Source organism: Manduca sexta, chromosome 28, assembly GCF_014839805.1.
Source record: "Manduca sexta isolate Smith_Timp_Sample1 chromosome 28, JHU_Msex_v1.0, whole genome shotgun sequence".
Classification (NCBI taxonomy): domain Eukaryota; kingdom Metazoa; phylum Arthropoda; class Insecta; order Lepidoptera; family Sphingidae; genus Manduca; species Manduca sexta.
Window position 1 is genome coordinate 16,800,148 of NC_051142.1, and position 25,041 is coordinate 16,825,188.

General features: G+C 32.5%; 1 protein-coding gene across 2 annotated transcripts in view; it reads right to left on the minus strand.

Annotated features, from left to right (window-relative positions):
- LOC115456176 (fatty acyl-CoA reductase wat) overlaps positions 1–24,826 on the minus strand; it is a 42,097-nt gene extending 17,271 nt beyond the window's left edge. The window contains exon 1 of one of the 2 annotated variants that reach the window (XM_030185123.2): positions 24,725–24,826. The gene's annotated coding sequence lies outside the window, so the exon portion shown is untranslated. The remainder of the gene's footprint in view (positions 1–24,724) is intronic. The other variant, XM_030185124.2, reaches the window with a different exon arrangement.
- Between the last annotated feature and the right edge of the window lie 215 nt (positions 24,827–25,041).

Below are 25,041 nucleotides of genomic sequence, written 5' to 3' on the forward strand. Positions count from 1 at the left end.
AATCGAAACCAACCTAATACAAGCAGTGGGTTCCAACTACACCAGGGCCTTTGTTTACCTTGTAGATGGGCATCCAAAAGTAAATTAAGATAAGAAATATTTTCATCAATTTTATTAGTATTCAATGTTTAAATATAGCCGAGTCTCTCAGGGGTTCGTTGAAAATGTAGTAACAAGCCGCTGTAGACAAGTAAAAACATTAATTTAAAATACCGCAGTATAAATATTCAGTAATGTCAAAGACCAACTTGCTTTACGTAAATTGTAGAAATAATGTATTTAAATTTAAATTATATTACAATGTCCTTAGCAATCAAATTATCGTACCGACCGATGCAATTCCTACTTTTCATGATGACATGGAAGGTTCCGCGATCTGAGACTAAATAGTATAAATCCACTTTAGATCAGTAATGTAAAGACAAATTTTAAGGTCGAGTCTTTGATATCCGATTTTTACTCTCACTACCTGGTGCTAATAAGGCTCAAATTTAATTATTAGTCGGTTTGAGATAGAAACGACCCGTGATTATTCGATAAAAAAAAAAGTTATCTATTATTTCTACCGACGCAATTAACGTATAAATTTATGCAAATCGGTATAGAGAACGGAAAAAATGAATATTATACAAAAAATATTTATTACTTAGTATAATTCTTTAAATCCAGTTTGTTTATAGGTATCTATTATAAAGAGCTATCACACGTGATAGGTCACGTGTCGTGTCGTGTAAGTATGTATGTATGTTCGGGTCAATTTTTCTAACTAAATTTAAAACAGTTACTCTCAAACGATTAAGATGAAATTTTGCACACACGTTTATTTTGGATGACGATGAACGGTTAGCTAAGTGACGTTATTCTAAATCCAATATGGCGGACGGCCCAGGATGGCGGACTAGTTATTTTTTGCGATTTTATAATATTGATATCAAAAATGATGGACCTGCTAAGAAAAATATAATTAAACTAAAGTCTGCATTAAATCGTTCGAAGAGACAGTTTACTACAGGTCAGCTAAACGGCTTAGAAGGGTCGTGTCATAATATCAACTTATACCCTAGGCAATTTCTAGTAAAATAATTCCAAATGGTGGAGAACGAGATGGCTGCCATCCCAATTATAAAAATCATAACGTGGTATTAACGGATAGTTTGGTGGTGCTCGAACAATTGTAAATATTACTTATTATAGTATGGAATTATGGACCTTGATTTTGACAAATTAAATTTCGCGACAAACATTTTCTATTATGTAAAACAAACTCTCTCTGATACTATATAAAACAAAGTTTAATTATATTTAAAGATTTTTTTTCTTTTTAGAGCATTTCATTGCGTCCTCAATGGATTGGACGGCAGAATTCTGGACCGGTTTAAACAAGAATATGTGGCGGCACTCACTTTCTCCAAAACCTTAATTTGGTACTCACAGTATGGAAAACAACTTTGCATCCTTACTTGCAGGTCAACTCTACAGGCGCGCCCTCCTCACTCGAAATGTATTCATTTTTTTTTTTATTCAACTTAGTAACAATAACGAATTGATATTCATTTTATAAACTGCAAACATTCTTAATTTACCTGGAACAGCAGTTTGTGGGCATTGTATTTAATGTACAACCGCACGCGACCGAATCGCAGGCAAAAGCGTGTATTTTATGTTGTATTTATATATTACGCTAATTATTTCAAACCAGTACAAATATTAGACCTCGCGCATGCGATATATCACATATCTACCATCGGTTTCTATTGTCCACAGACGCTATCTGCAAGGAGTACACAGTAAAATACCATTTTTAAGAATGTATCCATATTAAACATCTAAAATGTTTCCATATTAAAATTTCCTATCAATGTGAGTATCTCTTGTTCATAAAAGTGTCGAAGGCTGCGAATGCGGAATTCCGCTGTTATAATGATTGTTCGATAGACTATTTCATGCTACATTTGAATAAATAAAATGTTTGCGCCACCAAAAGCGTTAGTATTTAAATTTGTTCATTGATCGTTTAAGCAAAAACCACCGATTTTTCTAGATTATATTTAACCATAGTCGACATCTCTTATTAAACAAGAAAACTTAAGTGCTGACGTATGACATATTCTTTATCGTCATTAGTCAATAAATTGTTCCCTTCACTTTTTTCACAAACATTGTAAATCACTAATTGATCTTCTCCATTATGACAAGTTAATTTAAAAAAATGTTTGATTCTACTTCGCGTATCTGAAATTAATTCATTTATTTCACGAGTCCAAATATAAAATAAGTCTAAACCAGTAGCAAGCCGCAATACAATTTTTTAGTTGATTTAAAAGAAAACTATATTTTTTTTAGTAATTGCATAAAATTGTTTACTTGTGGATATTGTAGTCTTGGGCACTGATTATTTACGAATGATCATTTGAGAAACAGCATTTTGGTGTTTCTTTAATTGGAATTATACCGGCCTGTTGGAACCGGATATACACAGGTTGATCTTGAAACGTGACAGACTCACGCGGGCCACGGCGGGTTTTAACGCCTTGTGTACGGTGGTCGCTATCCGGGCGAATATAAAATGTATTCTACCACTAACAAACATACAGTTGTTTATCAATAAGAAGTTATGCTTATGTGGACATTGGTAGTATATTATATTCGTAAACAATAACAACAGTTTCACCATAAAAAAGCCGGTCATGGACTGTCAATATTTAAATGTCTCGCAGTTACTATTTAACAAACAGGGCCCTTATTCTGTATGATAGTGTAAACGCGTAACGCGGCCGTGTCATGTTATCTTCGAGAAATGTGCGTGGAATGGTATTCTGTAAGCCAAATTTCTATAGTCCTAAACATGATGCGTTGTGTTCCGTGCTTGTTACGCACTGTCAAAATAACGTGCGGGATAGAGAATAAGGCCCCAGTACTACGTAACAACAGTAACGGTTACTGTTCATCAAAACTTTAGTAATTTCGATAGTTGATAGAAATACAACGTTGTTAAATAAATATCACACCATAAACTTGTGAAAGCAATTCGAAACTAAAATTATAGTCTCTACACAAAACTGTTGCCATGAAATTAATGCATATAGTAACATTTGACCCGAGAATTTTAATTAAATATATTTATTATGCGATTTAATTATCCATTGTTACGGTCCTGCGTAAGTGACCCTACCTTCCTTATCATAAATTATAGTCGATTCTTATCTTTGCGGGAACTTTAGGCGAATGGTATTATTACATACGTAAATATATCGCGCCCCTTTCGAAGAAATAGACAGGGAGAGTGCTTGGTTTGCGACATCTTTTCTTAACATGCGATGTAATCATCTAATAGATCGTAGAGACAAGGCAAAATAGTCCTAAAAATCAAGAACACTATTATAGCGTTATCATTTAAACTTTTTCTCGGATAAATGATACTCAGCAATGACTTAAAAACATACTCGCTCCATAAAACGTATACCTCTCTTGTCTATTGATATCGTGAAATCTCTATGTACAGATTACATCGGTTTTTTTGCAATCTAAAGTTTCACGTGAGAATTATTTCTAAAAAAAACACCTAGAAATCAGTAACCACTACAGCACTATCGAGGGTTCACATCAAAATCCCGACGACTTCCACATGCGCTCAAACCCATTCATAAGTTTGAGTATACTTGTAGTTATCATTTTTAGAGCTTGCAGAAGTAGATGTCGCGATCCGACTAAAAATTTGGATCATTTCTGCATTTATTATTATTCAACGATGGATATCTTTACATTTAATATACTTAAATACTTCATAGAAATATATTTGCTCTCGCAGTAGTATATGCATACTCCAAATGACTTCCTGTTTTTCTACTTCAATATATGAATTTTTGTCTGTTCGTTCTAAAACTTTGAAATGGTTAAGGAGATTAACGCTCAACAATAACTAAAGCCTCGTTAAGACGGATCAATTATTGCGAGCAATAATTGCATACGATTATTGCTATCAATATTTTCTCGGGCTAAATAAGGCATAGCTATAGAACCCGTATTAAAATAACAATACAATACATACAGTTAATACTTATTTCTTCTATGTATGCTTTTGAATCAATTTCAAAAGAAGATTCATTGAAATATTCGTAATTTACAAGGTTTTTTCCACAGGTCAGCCTTATTGACGTAACTTTCACTGGCAGGTCGAGGCTACTCAAAAGAGTTGTTTAAAGTAATTTTCATTGCGGAAACTGGAAGCCACCACAACCTCGTGACTTTTTCACCGCATCTTATAGGGACTTACAAGGGCAATTTAAAGCGGTCTTAAATCAAGCAGAATATACTTACACTAGCTTTTGCCCGCGGCTCCGCCCGCGTTATAAAGTTTTTCAGGCTAAAGTTTTCCGTTATAAAATTAGTAGTTTCCCGGGAGCCTTTGTTCTTCCCAGGGTCTCAAACTGTTTCCATACCAAATTTCATCTTAATACGTTGGGTAGTTTTTGAGTTTAACACGTTCAGGCAGACAGATGCAGCGGGGGACTTTGTTTTATAATATATATTTTTAGAACTTTTTAAGACGAACAATCCCGTCATACATCATTGTTGCATAACTTTAACCGTTTACGGAGCGCACGCAACGGAAGCTCTCAAAACTAATAATTTTTCCCCGTTTTTGCAACATGTTTCATTACTGCTCCGCTCCTATTGGTCATAGCGTGATGATATATAGCCTATAGCGCTCCACAAATAAAGGGCTATCCATCACAAAAAAGAATTTTTCAGTTTGGACCGGTAGTTCCTGAGATTAGCCATTACTGTTCCGCTCCTATTGGGTATAGCGTGATGATATATAGTCTATAGTACTCCACGAACAAAGGGCTATCCAACGCAAAAATATTTTTTCAGTTTGGACCAGTAGTTCCTGAGATTACCCATTACTGCTCCGCTCCTATTGGGTATAGCGTGATGATATATAGCCTATAGCACTCCACGAACAAAGGGCTATCCAACGCAAAAAGAATTTTTCAGTTTGGACCGGTAGTTCCTGAGATTAGCGCGTTCAAACAAACAAACAAACAAACTCTTCAGCTTTATGTAATAGTATAGATTACCACATTCCATTTAGTTAATACCACGTTCATTGCACGGGAACAACTATTTGTAGAGCTTAAATCATGTTTGGAGTAAAAGGTTCTTCAATCCTTAGCTCATAAGCATTAGCTATTAACTTCGTCTTACATTTAATGGTACTTAAATTTTATAGCAACATTCTTGAGAAAAATATCTGACATTAATCATTTGTATGATAAAAAGACTTGATAAAAAACACGTCGATTACAGTTAGTGGTATTCCCCAAATAGCGTCGTTTGAAAACGTATAAACGCTCTTAATGCTTTGTTTTTCATTTTGATTTGAGGCCCTCCTCGAGCAAACGACCTTGCGAATTGGTTCCATATATTTACGGCGCACGAGTTGCAGGCGAAAATATGAAAAGATATAGATTTTTTTTAAATTAATTTTAGGTCTTTTTGAAAAAAAATAATAAAAAAATACTCCTTATTGAGTTGTCTATCTAATAATGTTGATTGAAAATTGAAAATGTGTATTTTAAGAGGAGATGCATGGGATCAACAATTTTAGTCTCATTATCATAATGAAACACTATTTTCATTATAAAAAGAATAAAAGAATAGAAGTAGATATAGATAATATATTGTAGAAATATGTTATTTTTTATATGACATAAACTTTTAATAGATAGCTTCTTAAATTCTGTTAGAGGGCCGTTTTGCTGGGGGAGAGCCTTAACAATGCATTTTTTTTTGTAATTTCGAAGATATAATAATTTTATGCAACTGGATGCCAAGTCATTGGTCAAGGTAAGCGCTCTGACTGTAATACGCAGTATTACTCGCTAACATATTGTTATCATTAAAATAAAAGTTGATCTATGTTTTAATGCGGTATTATAGCGTTTAATTTTCTCCAGAAGTTTCGAAAGCCTTGCAGCTTTCATGGTTACGGTAAACTGATGTATTGTTCATCCAAAAGTGGGTGTTGTCCGTCCAAAAGTAATTGTTACATAACGTACGTACATAAATTATACAAAATTTAAAATTTTCTACAAAATGACTGTTGACAGTCAGATTAATGCAAAAAGATGTGACGATATCTTGAGCTGATCTTTTAGGTTCTAATAGATAAAGCAATGGTTTACCACAGCAGTTTGCCAAATCATGCTAAGCGATAAGAACAGACGTATATTATCGCAACCACGGACCGATATATATGTACTACGTACTAGATCTGACGCTTTGAACACTCACTGTGTTTAACTGAAGTGTACTGCAATCCGGCATTGGTTGCCATTTTACTTATACTATATTTAAAGCGCTTTAAGGTTATAGCTTAAGGTCCATTTTTCATACATTTTGTTTCACCTTTAATCTGGGTAACTAAACAACTATTGACAAGTAAATGCATGGATATTTCGGCCTTTAAAATTTAATACGACGAAATTTTAAAGGCCGAAATATCCATGCATATTAATTATTTTTACGTTTTTCTTTCAACTGCGAGAACTAATCACTAACTAGACGTGAATTTAAATTCTTTACTTGTCAATACTTGTTTAGTTACCCAGATTAAAGGTGAAACAAAATGTATGAAAAATGGACCTTAAGCTATAACCTTAACACTGCATATTTTAAAAGTTTGGTTCGACGACGAAAGATGTTTTAGCGCTGCAGCGAACTTTAGTTCTTACTCCAGATTGTGAACAAATAGTTTACGGACGTTCGTGTCTACAGAATATACGTCAATGCAACCAAGATAATATATTGTGTAGAATTACCCAATGACACAATCTTCGAGCTGAAGACGCCGGAGCAATGACAAAGTAATCTAGTTAATTATTCATTACGCAGTCACCCGACTCATTATATATAGCAATTACACAGAAAACATAGACAATGATTGTTTGTTTGTTTAGAAACGTAACCAAGCATGTAGGTCTGCTGATGGTAAAGGTGTCCGACCGAACCTTCGGCGTTGGCCAAGAAGGCACTTCAGTTACGGCCAAAACTTGCGGACGTTTGTAGGTTATTACCGACAGCCATTAAATTAGTGGTGCAGTAGGTGCTAGGTAGGTACTACTACGTCGCGACTTTTTTTTTATTGCTTTGAATGACGAGACGAGCTTGCCGTTCGCCTCATAGATCGCCATAAACAGTAAAAATACCACCCAACACCTTGAATTAGAAACTATTGTTTAGTATTCCTCTGCGCTCGCCATCCTGAGACGTGGGATGTTAAGTCTCATTATGTCCAGTAATTGCACTGGCTACAATGTCCTTCAAACCGGAACACAGCAGTGACTACACAGTGCTGCTTGGCGGTTTAACATTGCGGTGGTACCTACCCAGGCGGACTCTCACATATGAAAGACCTACCACCAGTGAAACTGTAAAATAATCGTCAGTAATTTTGCTTGTTCCGATTTTTTAAATTTTTTTTCAAATGGACACGTCAAAGTGATGCTACTGCACCTGATGGTAAATGTAGTAGGGTCCAATAGAATGTCGACTGACTATGGCGGGTTTTAACACCTTGTGTACGGTGGTCGCTATCCGGGCGGATATAAAATATATCCTACCTTCAGCAAAATAAAAAAGATAACCTTACTCAAATAAAGCTGTTAGACAAAAAAATATTCAAACAAAATTGCAGGAAAAGTTTGTACAAACAATCGAGTTATGTTCATGCAACCTCGTCCGAGGTCTGCGGAGGTGTAATTATGTAGTTTTTTCCTTTATTCGTAATGTGTGTGTAAACGTAATATTCCATACACCGTTACTTACAAACGTTATTAAAATTATTGCATTTTAACAGAAAAGATATAAAAGAAAACGGTCTAAATATATAAGTACCACAATTCTAGAATTGTCCTATAACAGCTGTCATTGTAATCATGCTCATAAAGTTTCATATTTTTGTTCGGTAGAATCTCAGAACAATAATTAATGTCAGAGTGTACATGAAAAATTATCAAACTTTATTAGTTATGTTATGGATTATAGGTTATTGATTTAGTAACCAAAATAAAAAAAATAAATATGTATTTAGATTAAAAATTTGTGTGTACAACATTAAACAAAGAAACGCCTATAAAATATTACTGCAGGTTATATTCTTTATTAGTTACATGTACCTGCTACTAATTATATACTCAATCAATAAAAAAATTAATAATAATCAACACTAATCATCTCTTTTTAACATGCTCCGTCAATGAATAAAGAAAATAAATACTGTTGAAGCCTACAGAATAATTTTTTTCCTAATTCTGACGCCTTTAGGCAATAAATTCAATAACATATAACTATTTATGGATGCTATATATTTTTTTAATTAGGGTTATTTTTATATAATTTTTTTTTTTTATAAATTTGTATTTCTTTTCGAGGTATACAAAACGGTTTTTACATTTGAACTTATTACTATGATCTTCACACTAGACAAGCCTGTATCGTGAAGACTCAATATTGAAATAATATTTCCAGATTTTTATAAATATTACACCTTAATTGATGTAAAAACGTGGGTATTTATTTTAGGTAATTACCTATGTTTTGTACGTATTATATGTTGGAAAGATTTTAAACCTTCACCGCGAAAACCGATGCAGTTTTTGATAACGTTCCACGGTAAGTCGTTTTCCCCGGAATAGCCTTGCAAAAGTTTATTAAAGGTTAAATCTCCATTGGATATTCAAAACATGAATAACTTTTGGCGTATTTACGTTCTTCATTAGTTGTAATCGAAAACTCACGCATCAACCCGCTTTATTGCCGTAAAAATAATATGTTTTAATATCTAGCTATGCATTATGGACCGCTGAATCTTTAAGACGGATAGGGATTTTGTTCACCACAATGGGCAATGGCTTATTGGAGGGATGTCGAATCTTTATTGGTTAACGTGACCTTATTTAAAAAATAATAATTATATGCCGGTAACATATTGTTATTTAGGGCCGGCCTTATCTATCCGAGTGTCCCTATAATTACTTTACACAAATTTTGAGAGCATGTGAAGTTTGCCAATATGCACTAGGCATGCATAGGGGACTAAGGCTTAATCACTCTCAGTAGTAGAGGAGGCCCGTGCCCAGCAGTGAGACAGAAGCTATCTAATGCAGGACTGATATTACTATTATATTATAATAGTTTACGTAGTCGTCCGTGAAAAGCATCAAACATAACTAAGTAATTTTAGTATTTTATATTAATAAATATACGAAACGAAGCAATAGTCTTCGTGTACGGAAGTAGATAGGCAGACACTGGCGATTCCACAGAAGTACGATTTACTCCCAATAAATACTGCTTATTGGAAAATGCAAGTCGCGAATCATCACTTTATAATTACCTACAACTGCACACTGCAATAAATGTAGGTCAGGCATGTAAAGGCTTGATATTGCTAATTACCTTAGTCAGCATAAACTTTCCATTTGAAACCTTTGCATTTTTAATAAATTCTCTAGCATTAAAATAATTTATATCAACAGGCAATGGCGGAAGCCAATCAAATGAGTCGGCCAACTAACAGATCTAGGACACCAGCGGTTAGTAGTAGCATATTTGCGCGGTAGGATATCCGGGCGGATGCCCGACCACCGTACACAAGGTGTAAAGCCCGCCAAAGTTGCTCACGTCAGTGTCGCGTATTTTGGAATCAATCTGTGTATAACCGGACTTAAAAAGGTCTGTATAGTTGTGTCCACTAGCGTGGGATATTTCTTCACTTGATGCTCTATCTCTATCTCTACTACTACCTTATATACTACATAATGAGGTTATATTCCCGTGTCACACGTAAATGTCATGTAGCTGTCATGTGTGCCGGCAAACACTCCGATGCTTTAAGGGCTTCATTACACTTGTCATCAAATGCAGCGGCGTCGCTTTGCTATGTCTATATAAAGAGATCGCCTCTCATAAGCGCATAGATATACTAACATAATTTTAACTTTACCGAGCCTTACAGCATATGGATTAGGAAGAGAATATGTACATTGTACATTTTGATACAAGCATGTATTTAATATGGCAGCGATGTAAGTTGGTAGAAACCAGTGTTCATTGTGATAGTGGTAACTATCAACTGTCAAGACCATTCATGTTGTTGTTAAAACTGTGGTGAGGCTCTACAATTGACTAAAAGAAATATGGTAAAGTATCAAGTCCTTGCAGAATAAATCCGAGCGCGTCATTTGTTTTTGAAACCTAAAGATTTTTGCGATTACTTACAGCTTTGCTCCGTCCTTAGTTAAAAAAACGTCTATGAATGAGGGGGTTAGTGTTTTATTTTACCGTGTCATAAATAAGTAATTGAAAAAGAAAACTTATTTAAATACGTTTTATGTAAAGGTAATGTAACTCTCTCATAAGCAGTGTAGCCTAATATATGATGTTTATTGATTTAACCTGTACATTTACATTTTTTTGAACAACAGTTTTCGTTTATGTATATCGTCGTCTTCTTTCTCTGTTACGTAGTCCATACATTAAGTCGTAGCAAAATCTACCACTAACAGACTAGACTACCTAATTTTCACCTGTAGATAACCATTAAAAAAATATATGTATCTGTATAAGTAATATGTGATTTTGAAAAGAAAGAAGAGGTGTAAAGCAACAAGCGGCGATAGCCTAGTAAAAAGCGGCGATAGCCTAGTTGGGTGTGGAACGGACTGCCAGACGAATGTCCGCAGGTTCAAATCCCAAGGGCACACACCTCTGACTTTTCTTAAAAAAAAATCATGTGTGTATACTTTGTGAATTTATCGTTCGCTTTAACGGTGAAGGAAAACATCGTGAGGAAACCTGCACATATGAGAAGTTCTCTATAGGAATTTCGAAGGTGTGTGAAGTCTACCAATCCGCACTAGGCCAGCGTGGTGGACTTATAGGCCTAATCCCTCTCAGTAGTAGAGGAGGCCCGTGCTCAGCAGTGGGCAAGTATATAATACAGGGCTGATATTATTATTATTATTATAAAGCAACAAGATTTATATAATGATAACGAGATACCAGCTCATAATATATTATTCATATTATTGTTCTTCCACATTATAATGATTGTTGTACATGTTTTTTTCAAGTGTATTTCATTAATATCAAAAGTTTGATATTTTATTTATTACTACCATAAAATAATATAAAATAAAAAAGGTAGATTCGCCGTTTTCTATATTAACAGTATTTGAGCATGTATGTAATTTTGTACTAGGATAAAGTTGGCAACACATTTTATATGCCATAGTCCGTCTCTCACCTACTTCATTGTTTATATGTACCGCCAAACAACCGAATGCAAGCACTGTCGTCTTCCCGTCTGTAGAAAATTGTACCCACAATAATAACCACACTTTAAAAGTATGTTATTTATATTCTGTTTCATGTAGGTAAATTTTACTGTTTTAAAATTATTTACTGAATAATTCATTTTAAATTCAACGTGTTTTTATTAGTATGCATAAAAATGTAGTTTAAAGAAAACGCATAAATTTATTATTTATAATTTTTTCGACATTTATTGAGATTATACATATATTATCACAGTATTCCACATTCAAATATATTTCTTATGTCCTGTATTTAAGAAGTTTTTAGAATATTTCTGAATAAATTTTCAATGCATTTTTTTTATTTTCATATGCACATCACTGAGTCATCATTTACCATCGACTAACGTCGTTTTGATAACCTACTACCTAGAAATATTGTATTTAGCCAAAACGCAAAATATTACGCGTGATCGAAGAATATATGCACACAATCATTATTGTACGTATGTGTTACTAGCACCTAAATAGCAACATAAATAGCAAGGTGTGAATTTCCAGCCGTTAGATCACACACCCTTTATATACCTTGCTAGTGTTAACTAGATATTAATACAATCATGTCAAATAGATTTTTTGTCAAACTCTTTGTATCACATCATTGGACGTTACGTAAGTCTGCGATATGTGGCAGTAGTTGTTCTTCTGCACACAATTTGGAGATAGACATTAAATTATGTTTTATATGTGACTCCGGGATAGCAAGGAACATATATGTTAATCCGGCACATTGTCTCCCTGTGTGACAAGTTCATTCCAAATCCATTAAGTTACCCTGTAAAGTGTTGACACTGTTTTCACATTACCTCACTCATAATTGTACTTTCCAACTGTACGGACCCCGCACAAAATGATATTCTGCTGATATCACGTCGGTTGGACACGGCTGAATAAATATCACGTCGTGTGCAAACGACTCGTTATATATCAAGATTTAAACTTGTTTTAACAGATGGAGTTTGGGAGGGCATTCACCATGGCAAATCACAGTTAATGATATGAATTTTAAATAATTAACAGGTATTTTTAATAATCGATCACAATGGCTCTTATCGATCGATTGCAAATGATAGACCAATCAGAACAATGTATTTTTGGCATGCTTACAAATGACATATTTTTATTGGTACATTCTCGGAATCGAATATTAGATTGAGATTAAAAAATGGCTGGAAAAAGAGACGAGTAAGTCAATAATGTCAAAAGCCTAAGCAACCTCATCGTTCACATGAAGCTTTGATCGTAAAGTTCTATATTGCACTGCATTGCGCTTATCATCCAGAGATATATTTTTTTTGTTACAAATGGTTCGACTGAGGTTGTATATGTTTTTCGATTTGGTTCTTTCGGCAACATCACTATTTGTATAATACGTAAGACTAGGCAGTATGGTCGTAAGACTATAGCCTGTCCTCTAACGATGAAGAAAAAAAATTAGGGCTTACTATTTTACACATGTTTCTAAAACGCACATTTTTTATTTTCATATTAAAACTAAAATGCGCCACAGCCGTCAGCAACTTCAAACTATGTATATTCCTACACACAAAGGTATTCTTCAGCGCTGAAGACACGCACATAGTGCACGTATCGAAAATCGTTCATTTTCAGATCGTTTCAAGTAATTGGTTGGCATAAACTCTTACTTTATAAGTCTAATAGCCCAATAATTAGATATCCGACCCGGAACAGCGCTCGCTCGTTTGTCGGCATTCCGACAAAAATTGGTGTTTGCGTCAAGCGAAGATTTATTTTAATTTTATTAGTTTATTGACCCTTTATATTACTAACTATTTTATAAGTTACCAGTCCTATGATCGGTTCATGTAAGAAATAGCATTGGCAAGTTGAATACCAGTATATTTCACAGTTTATCCTTACCATATCGATCAAAGTTTGGGAAACACACATAGTTTGTCCGGGTTTGCGAAGTATACATCCTTTCTACACCAAATTATCATTGAAACCGAAATAATACTATTCTTCCTATTTTATCAGGGTTTTTTATATTTTAATTTCCCTCTTTTATTATTTAAGAAATTATTATTGTTAAAAGCGTCTGTCTATCGCATTTTGCAACTGAGTGTGAGTTTGAGTGTGAAAAGTGTTTTGCTGTCTGCCCTTCGGCAACACAATCCTGTGCTTTTAGTAAGTAGCATGCAGAGGAAAATCATTCAATAGTAATTATTATGAACACCAATAAATTAGGAACGGGCATACTCTGCCAAACTTAGGTTTCAGAAGCCTGGGTCAATCTAAAATATAGATAATAATGACACTGCTATAAAGTGTTATTGAAACTAAGTATGACAAACACACTGTCAAATTAGATTGAACTTTGCCAACATGTTTGTTAGAACTCAATTTACATACAATCAGCAAAGTTGGCGGTCGACCACCCTAAGGGTCAAAATAACTTGGCAAATTTGTTTTACTACGTTTGGGAGGCGGGGTTTGGGATCGATTGCATAGATCGATATCAGTCGTAAGTCTGTTGGCTACCTGCAATGACGTTACGTAACACTACCGAACCGCTGCTGAGTGTATAATAGAAAACGAAATTAAAATTGATGCGCGCACGTCTATGCTATGACGATAATTCCTATACTTGTAAGATGCATATCGTCGGCGTAAGGAACGTAATAACAAAAGTTTTATAGTTTGGAGACAATCGCGATTTACAGTGTTTATATTGTTAAATTTTTGGCATTATTTTTTTAACAAATAAGAAACGACATTATGTTAATTATTTTATATCATATTATATGCCTGATTACCTTCTTTTTAACTTTTAACAAACCAAACTTTATGTTGTATTAAAAAAATAATCATTTTAAAGCAATTTCCGCCATATTTGTCACAACTATATTTTGTTAGTAAATTATGATTAGCTACTTTTTAAGCCGTTTTTTAGTTTTCGGTCTCTTTAAACCCATAGTCTATAATTAATTTATTAAATAAATTCAATGGCTGCATAATATTATGATTGAATTTTGAATCGTAAAAATTTAAACTGTTCAGTTTATTCAATTCGTTCAATAATTCATATTATAATAATAAATCATAGTTAATAGATTTCATTATTTGAATTGTTATTTTATTTTATTTCAAAAACTTAGACGATAACATTTTATTCCAATCTCTGTATTAACAAATATTATGTATTAACATTAAAGTTAAAATAATTGACCTAAAATTATTAGCTTCTTGGAGATATTGTTTTTTTTTATTTCCTCTTAATGATCTTTTTTTATCTTAAATATGAATAGTTTTTGAGTTAATAACGAAATACCTTTTTTTCATCCTAATTTGAACTATTTAACACCTTTTTGAAGACTATTTATCGATGTGCAGCGATTATTATTTATTGAATTTGAGGCGAGTTTAAAGATTTTATGTGTAGGTGGTAATATGCTTTTATTAGAGTAATATTGAAAGGCCAACATTTTTATTGCTGCAGATGTTGTTTGAAAAGAATAAATATATCACATAAAAATGGTTTGTTAAAGAGCGCATTTTTATCAATGTTTGTATTGACACCGGTCTTACGTGGACGCATTTATCGTTAAACTGAGTCGATTGTTATGCTATTGAATTTAGAGGCATTTAAAGATTATAAGTGTAGGCGTAGATTTGAATTCTTATTACAGTAGTATTTGCAAGGCTAACATTTTATTGCTGCACATGTCCAGTTTGTAAATTTTAGTTACTTTCTTTAGCCAATTATTTAGTTTTCGCTGAGTTAAAACCCAAAGTCTATAATCAACTTACAGTTATTGATTTATTTTACCGATTTAATAGCTGCATATTATGATTGAATTTTAAATTATATAAATTACTTAAACAGTTTATTTAATTCGTTAAATCATTCACATAATCATAAATTATTGTTATTCGTTTCATTATTAGAAATTATTATATTTTTTCTCAATTGTTTTTATGCTTTTTTGAACATTTTATTTACTTTTAAAGGACATGTCCGTTTTTTGTATGGGCGCTGGTTTTATGTTTCGAATAAATTCCAACCAACCTCAAACTTATTGAATAATAATGTGCCAAAATTAGTAACTTGGAGTCATTAAATAATAATTTTAGACCCTTCATTGATAAGAAAAATAAGAAAGAAAAGTCATGGCTGAGTAATTCATACAAATAATTTCACGATTCGTCAAAAGATATAACTACCTGTTTTTTACATAAGTAAGTGTTATTATTATCATTTACGGATATAAAGGGAAAAATTTTAAAAACAAGAAAATTTTAAAAAAAAAATATTTGCAGTAAGTAATTATTTTCAGAGATAACTAAACAAGATTTTTGATTACTTAACTTTTTTCGGGATGCCTTCCAAATGTAATAACGTTTATATTTGCAGAGTTCATTTTAAGTGTAATATTTAAAGTAAATAATTTTTTTTAAATCTCACAATCAAATCTTTCAAATAAAATGATTTATTTCAATAGGCTCGTTTTGTGAAACAGTCGATGAGGCTCACGCACATATTGCTACGATATATAATTATCAAAAGTTAAAATCGAATATAGTAGATAATATATTTGCAACACCAATAAATAATGAGATACACATGTAAAATGAAATTTCGTAGAAAGTCTATGTAAATAAAACACATTTTTTTGTTACTTCAGTGATATGATTTAATTGTATTCATTACAAGTTTGATACGCTCAGCAGGCAGGTTGAGTAGAGTGTGCGCTCTGGATCGGTTGGCGATGAAGCTCTCATCCGCATCCTAGTGTATACATCGAGGGACAGTGGTTCTCTGTAATACAATTAAATTATATATTAATTACTAAAATCTATTATTCTAATAATATTTTAACGTAATGACTACAGTGCCAAAATAATAAAATTTATATGGGAGCAGAACGCCAGTGCGGCCGACACAAAATACGTGGGTCAAGTACGAAATAATCCAAATTAAGTAAAAAAAAATCAGCTTTGTTTTCCATAATTGCACACATTTTATTGAGATAAAAATCCCAAATTTGCATTTAATCGGATTGTAATTCTACTTTAATTCAGTGCTACATATTATGTAGTTGTAAAAGAAACAATAATAACAGAAACCTCTGGGTTAAACTGGGTGGGACTTAAACGTCTATAAGCGGATCTTACAAACGCGCCGACATAGTTAATTACTCTAGTAAGAAATCATATTACCACTACTTAAAATCTTTAAACTCGTCTAAATTCAATAAACAATGGACGCCGCTTTCCGATAAAGGCGTCGACATGGAACTTTGGGGTTAACAAAAACATAAAAAATGTCGTCCTCTAACAAAGACCCTTTTATGTGAAATCTTTACACTTTTAAACTGCACATGTGCAGCAATAAAAATGTTGGCTATGCAATATTACTGTAATAAAACAAATTATCGCCTATCCATAAATTATTTATACTCGTCTATATTTTTGGCATTAAATAAAAATTATTAATAAAGGAGATAGAATTTCGGGCGTCTTCTTCTTTAAATTGGAAATTTCCTCCTTATTTCTTAAATAAGGAGGATTTAAATGGAAATTTCCTCCTTATTTCTTATTTTTAAGTTATCGAAGAACCTCTTTATCCTCTTAATAACAATTGTATTTTTAAGTGCCAATGAACACTAAAGATTATTTTTCTAGACGTCATGTTATCCAAATCGAATGAGCTATCACTCATATTTTTGGATCTTTATAATACATAAATTGACACCTTTTTGAGCTTATTGACTTGACTAAAAAGGCTTACCGGCCTGACTTAATATATTCCCAACATTAAATTAGAGTTTACTATTAAAAGTTGACGGTAAAAGTTACGCTTAATGCTACTGCTGTTTCAATATCGAAAACTCTGAATTTTTAACTGAGATCAAGAAAAGATAGGTAACACCTATAAGTATAGTGAGTATACCCGTCGAAGTAGTTTATTTTTGCATTGAGTACTTTTAAGTTTTCCAATTATATTTCTTTTCAATATTTTGACATTTGATTATTCGTAAAGCAACTTAAATAACATACTACATAGATTACTACAAGTATGATCAATAGCACTATGTTAATTTTTTGGCAAAAAAAACACACAATGACTAATGATATTTGACCCTACGATAGATAGGATAACTTAAGGATTAATATAAAATATAATAAGTAGCATATTGAAGTCTGTTTTACACAATTAAAGGAATAAGTATTCATCAAAACTCAATAATATTATAATTATATTTAAAAGAGCTTAAAAGGTGGTCTATGTTGGCTTTAAATATAATTAATTATGATGACCAATAATTAAAAAAGCCATAAACCGCGATTTTCTCAAAACTGCAAAATTTTAATTATTAGTTCTCTGCCCTGACGATATTTTTCCCACGCATATTAACATCCACTAGTTAAAATTAATATTAAAATATTATATAGTATAGTATGACTGATTTACTTACTGTAATATTTAATTCCCGGAATATATAATCCATGGTGCAGTAGTCACATGACGGGTCGGCGACTAAGTAATTAAGAGTCCAGTAAACGAACATAAGTCTACGTAGTGGCAAGATATCGGTGTCCGTAAACGAAAAAATAATTGTGAGCAAAATACTACTGGTACTCAATAGTTGCGTGCGCGTCGTCAATCAGTAAAATACAACTAAAGTAAACAATAATAGTTATCTGCTGTTCCTTTCGCACATCTCCAAAACTGTCGTAATTGGTGAAATATGAGACAGGGGCGTGTCTAAATATCTCGGGACATTAGACCGGTCAAGCAAAATGTGTTTGGAAGTGTACTAGCACCAACTTGTCCGATTGTACATCATTATGTTACAACAGTTTACAGTTCAATTTACCGATGTGACATTGACAACTGATGGTTGACAGTGTGACAACTGATGATCACTGGCAAAGTCGAGGGCAAACGTCTGAGAGGTCGTGTTCCATCAAGATGGTCGGACCAAATCCGCTCCACGGTTGGCACCAAACTTCATGTTGCGCTCCACAATGCTAAAGATAGGATTAGGTGGCGCAATTTAATCAAAAGAAAGATTACTCCATGTTCAGGGGATCACGACCCTCAGCAATGAGGATTACGATGCGAGGAGGAGAAGGAGGTGACATTGAAAAAAATTAAAAAATACTAGTACCTACTCGCGATAAACCATTGATTCCCAAGGTGTTCCAGGTGGACCCGAGTTAGACCCGAGTGAAACAATCGTTAACGCTAACGGTATGTATAAGAATGACATATCCTAGCTTAATACTTATCTATAGGATATGTCGTTCTCATAATTTATTTCTGTTTTTAACGTAAAGGATTGCAGAAAAGCATTTTGGCTACAGCCATCTATATGTAAAATGCTTGTTACCTCGAAATCTACCTTGTAAGTATGTACTGTATGCTCATATTTATTACACAGTACTTAATTGTTTTCTGGTAAAAAAAAACTCAATTTACATTAAAAATTATTAAATCAAGTACAATACATATGTAATTCCGTTTCAAATTATGTTATTAATGTACTCGAAACAAAACATTATCAAGGTTTTCTTGTAAAAAAGTTAACGTTTATTCTATATTGTTTTATTAAAATGATTGACCAGATCATTTAATTACTTTTAATCTCTAAATCTAATGGTATCCATTACAATACAATACTTTATACTAAAAGAGATTGGACTAGTAATTAATTAATACCTATACCTAATTAAATAATATTCTATGGTATTAACTTTAAGGCTTTTAGCTTTATATCATGCATTTTTCTTGCTGTCAGTCAATTCATCGCTGCTCCAAATAAAATCAGATAATCTTTAAATTTCTTAAAATATAAGTACGTCGTACTTCAAAACGGCGCGAAGTGACCATTACAGTTGCTAATAAAACATGTTGTAGGCCATTTATAATCTGCGCGCGCATCGGCATCAGTCGAATTGATATAAAGGCTTGTTTAAATTAGAGTAATAATAAAAAACAGTGGCTGTATGTTTCTTACACCTGTGCCATAAAATGTTTATAAAAATGTTATTAGCGTTTTATTCAGGAGAAAAACTTTATATTATGTCGGATAGCTGTAATTTGCATTTATGTGATAAAGTCATTTGAAAATACTTAAATATGGTGCGTGAATTTTCACACTGCTGGTTCTGATCCTTAACCAAATTCTCTATGCCGGTATACTTACTTTACGCCCTGCAAATCACTGTTTTTTGACATGCTTAATATGGGAGAGTTCTAAAGGATTCTGGGGAAGTTACCGATCGATTTCTTTGAGACACCTCAGTTGAACTCAGTCTTTCTATAGAGTAACGATAAAACAAGATTCTATTCGGCTTTACCATTTACGAACAATATATATTTGTGTGAACAAGCCTCAAGTTTGATGCTTTACTGCCGTGGCATTGACTTCCTAGAGGGGGAGGGGGGAGGCTGAATATGTTTCATAACCTCGTTTTTCTACGGTTATTGTTTATCTGTGCCGACTTCGTTTGAGTATCACCGCTGTCTCTATTCTGCCAAGCACTAGTGTAGAAGCTAAGGTAGTAACGTAGAAGCTCTGTTGTAGTCAAGTTTAATTGTAGCTAGTGTAATAATTGAAATAAAGGGATGAACATATTATCATTTGCCACTCGTATGGCGCCGAGCGGCAATATTTTGGGTAAATTGGCAATTATCATATTTTAATCCGTAGTTGCCTTATTTTGATGATTAAGTATAGCGAACTAACATGAATAAAAACAAGGATATAATCAGTATATGGTCCACCAACTCTATAAGATATCGAATAACCTTAAAATTATTTATTGTCATTACAACAAAATAGGACGCACGATAGCCTTAACCATGTATACCGTAGCCCATTTGCATAATGTATAAAAAAAAAAAAAACAAAACAAAAATTTTAAAAGTAGTTCAAATTGCAACAATGTCCGTTGTAAACGCTGCGGGAGAGGTCGGAGTTCAATGCTTTTTCGAAATTTATATTCACACGTCGCTCTGTGAGAAATTTACTAGACAATTATTTTGGATTTTTCCTACATTGCAGATTGGCTCTCTCTAGTTGAAGATATAAACCCCACCGATGTTTGCAACAACATATTATTATATTTCTTTTTAACATTATGTTTATATTAAATTTTATGAAGTTACATGATGCGGCATATTTCCGCAATTACTCAACAAATTCTGGAAAAACGTTTAATTTATGAAAGAGACCAGTATGTTATGCTAATATCACTTTGTACAAACTAGTTTCAAATATTAACCATGTTTCTTAATATTAAGTCATATCAACTGCAATAGCATTTCATTAAAAGCAGGAAAAAAACCTTGTTCGCATAATTATTAAAATCTATGGTAATGACTACAAAAATATTATAATGGAGTTCCATATGTAACGACTTGCTAATAAGAGTGTCAGTTTATTGTTTATCACTTGAAAATGAATTAAACATAAAATGACGACGGCCAAGTTGCTCGTTGGCGGTTACCAAAAATAGTTATTAGAAACTGCAAAACAAAAGATTTAAGAATGAGAAATAAACTATAAAAAAGTAAGAAAAATGCTAAATCAGTCATTCACATTAAGTTTTAAGTCGTATTAATTTTTCATTGTGAAAGAGATTACACAATTCAAATAAAAGTTGAAGCTAATTCTGACTTCAATAGAGTTAGCTCGACTATAGAACTGTATTTAAGAAAACCGATGTAAAGAAATGTAAGTAGCACGTAAAAGTAAATAGTAAAAAACGTGAGAAACTTTGTAGCGAATAAAATTGCATACACGACGTCCAAGTCATCAAAACAATATTGTCACACGTGATCTTTCCCAAATAAAAACGAAATCGCCATGTCGCAATCATCACCCGTACATACTTTCTAAAGAACATCCTTCACTTAACATAACAGTGACGTAAATGCAACTTGTTCCGTCAAACATTTAAAAAAAATGCAATATGTCAATTTTGCTTTTTTTGTACGTTTACTGTCCGTGACTTACGTCATTGTTATTCTTGATCTACGGATTATTATGTCAAAATACACACATTTCAATGCTAATATACCTACATTTTGTCTACACTATTAATTTAAATTTCCAATAAAGTGTGTCACTTTTATTGCAACATAGTATTCTAACAGTAGCATAGATTGAGCTAGCTGAGGCAGCAACGTTGTTCATGGTAGGACACGCTAAACATTTTTAATTGGTACCTACTTAATGTTTAGAATTGATTCAAATATATTCTTGCTGTCATAATTATGATCAGTTATGGATGTCCACAACTGAACATAGGTTACCCACAAAAATCGACCTTCTAGGAGCAGTCTGCATGCGGTAACTCGCTGCGACCTTAATTTATTTTCGCTGATTAAACCCAAATATAATACGACTGTCAACGCAAATTACATCTTACATTACTAATGATTTGATATGTTTACACGAATATTAGTCACGAAAAAAAAATATTTTTGGAATTTTATCGCCAAACGTCCGGAGAAACATAAAATACATAAAACCGCGATAAAATACGAAAACCAGTTTCATTTCGATATCTCACATCACTCTTACTTTAATTTTAATAACCGTTCAGCAAAGCAGAAAATACTTTCATTTCTATATGTTTTTTATTTTATTTGCCAAATTAATTGAATAAAAATAATCCAGGAGCCCTAAACCGCCTACGGGGGTATATCCGACTTTGCAATTATGGGCGTTCTAATCGAAGCACAGGTTTAATAACTGTATGGGTAAATAGTTGATATTTTGACTGTCTTACCTTTACAGCTATCAAAGTTATCCTTTGAATAGAACGCCCGTAATTGCAATAAGATAAATTAGCCCGTATAGACGGATTTGGGCCTGACTTAGGACAAAACTTTAAGATACTTATGCTACGGTTTCCGGAACCTTACTATCGAGTATTGACATTTGTCTTGCAGTAAATAAGTATGTCGGCTAGCATATCATAAAATCTTGGGGCATCAGTATTTAATAATTACAAATTACGGCAAGGTACTTCAATATAACCCAATATGTAAAACCATCTTCTTGTGACATAAAAAAACATCTTTAAAAACGCAATATTTCACGCAGAATATCGTTGTCCACTGCTGAACGTAAGTATTACATTAATACTTAATTTAATATAAACCATTACATAAGTAAATTTATATCCTATTTTACAACAAAGTATACTTCCGTCGTGGTAAAAGGCACATAATACATAATGTATCGTACAGCCAGTTTACAGTGTTAATACGGACAACTTTTACACATTCGACAGTAATTTTGAATTTTAATTTCTTTTTAAAAACTGGATTAATAAAGAGCGACCGTTTGCATCCGTTTAAAATTGTATTTGCTTTTTTACTCTTTACTGATGTTTTACGATTACATTAGTTAACCGTCTTCGAAATTATATCTAAGAAATTAATTCATTTATGACGTATTTTTCCTTAATACAATTAGGTGGTATACCAAGAACTTACTTCTATGGTATATTTTATTACATTTAGTTTATAAGTAATTTAGGTTAGTAGTGCTATCGGAACGAAAATTGTATTCTCGTAGGACGATTTCCTCTAGTGAGTCTTCTGTCTAGTGAGGAAATCGAAGGTAATATGTTCACCTACAGTGTGATTAGCAAAAACATTGTGCTTCTGTTTTAATTTTCTTTGTATGTCATGTTTAATGTGTTTTGTTATAATAAACAATTTTTATTTCATTTTGCGCAACAATATAATATATTGTTCAAGGTATTGTTAAAATAGTATAATAAAAAAAACAGTTGCTGTCCTGATAGCATCAAACCTTATTCGGATAGAAGTTATACGCAGAGAGAAGTAACTTAACCGGTTTCTAAATATACATATTTTTTTCCGTACATAATGATATATAATGACATACTAATATAATATATTGTGCTAGACTAAAGAATACTTTTATATCCGGCTCTAAAAATTGCTACTATAATAAATTGGTTAATAATTTGGGTATATTCTTTTATGTTTATAACCTATCTACGTTTTAATAAAAGACTGGTTGTCCATACATATTAAAGAAACCCTACTTCTTTCAGTTACAAACATATTTGAAATATATAAACAGGAAAAAGATTTTTTTTATATAAACCATGAAAACCGCCTGTCTGATGTTTCATGACCGTAGTATTTAGCTAACTGCCTTCGGCCCTAACATATATACGTCGGAGTCATTAGAGCCTTTTTATACTTTAGTTTTATACCCATAATTACTGTTTTCTGTATCTAGAATGTTGTTGAATGACGTGTTTTTTTACAGCCTCAATAATTGTTGTCACGGACCAAAGTCAACATTTAAAAAAAACCTAGCTGACACACAAAAACACTTAAGTTTTTATAGGTATTATGGTGTATTGTATTTACTTTTATTAATTGATCGAGCACTACGCGAGGTCATATTATCTACTTCTTTTTAATTTCGTCTGCAAAATAAAATTAATAACCCTACGAGATTATTAGTGTAGCAGTCAAAATAAATACAAATCTTTAATAAAAAGAAGTAAACAAAAATATAGTAATAAAACTTAAGTAATTTATAAAGGCATTTAAAAATTGAATGACTAAATTCGTCATTAAGTTAATGTTGATTAAAAATTTGATTAAAAATGTAAAATTGTTGTGCCGTTAACTTTTTTCATAACTGTTTGCCAAAGTGTATTTTTAACGAAGATTGTGTCTTTTTTTAAGTTACAAGACTCTAAGAAAGCGTCTAGAACATTATTATTAGTTGTAGTAAACTTATAACCTAGAAAATTAAGTTAGAATTGTATAACTAATTAGTCTTAGACTAGATTGTAATTTACTACCAAGAACCTAGTTCTTACAACAAAGGAAAAAAAATAACTTTTTTCCAACAACGTGAAAATTACGTTATTAGTAATAAATTTGATTTTTAATTTTATAATACATCGATGAATTTAAACATTGTATATACCGCTATGTAAAACAAATGTAACTTCACGCATATCCCCCCGCAAGGGTAAGCAGAGGTGAAAAGACTGCACAAATAGTACCAGAATTCCCCTTTTATTATTACTCTCAATCGTGTTAATAGATCGTCCGCACATTTAGTAGACCCATCCATCATTTTTACAGATATAAGTACTTCCTAGTTAAATCGTTAATTAAAAAAATCTCATAGAGCCTTATACGGGAATTGAAGGTAGAGCCTCGCAGATAACCTACTACCATACGACTGTAATAAGCTTACGTACAATTATCAGTATTTAAAATCTTCCACGCTCCATTTTATCAAAACAAAATAATAAACATTACGAACATTTACTTTATATTTTAAATAAAAAGAACTTACCAAAAATTCAGTCACTATAATATCACAATAACAAACAGTTCAAGCACACGACTATCTTTCACGATGTACAGCCAACAACTGGCACGTTAACTATAAAATATGACTAATAAGGAGTTCATATAAAACGCAAAGGTGCGCACTGGCACTACACGTTCTTTTTTTAAATATTCTAATTCTAATATTTTTTGCATACTTCTTTTTAGTCAAAACAACAGGGCTACATACTGGCTCTACGGGTAAATATTTTTTATTATATCTCTATTAACTTTACAAATATTAAGGTACGAAACATAGAGCATTTTTTGAATGATATTATT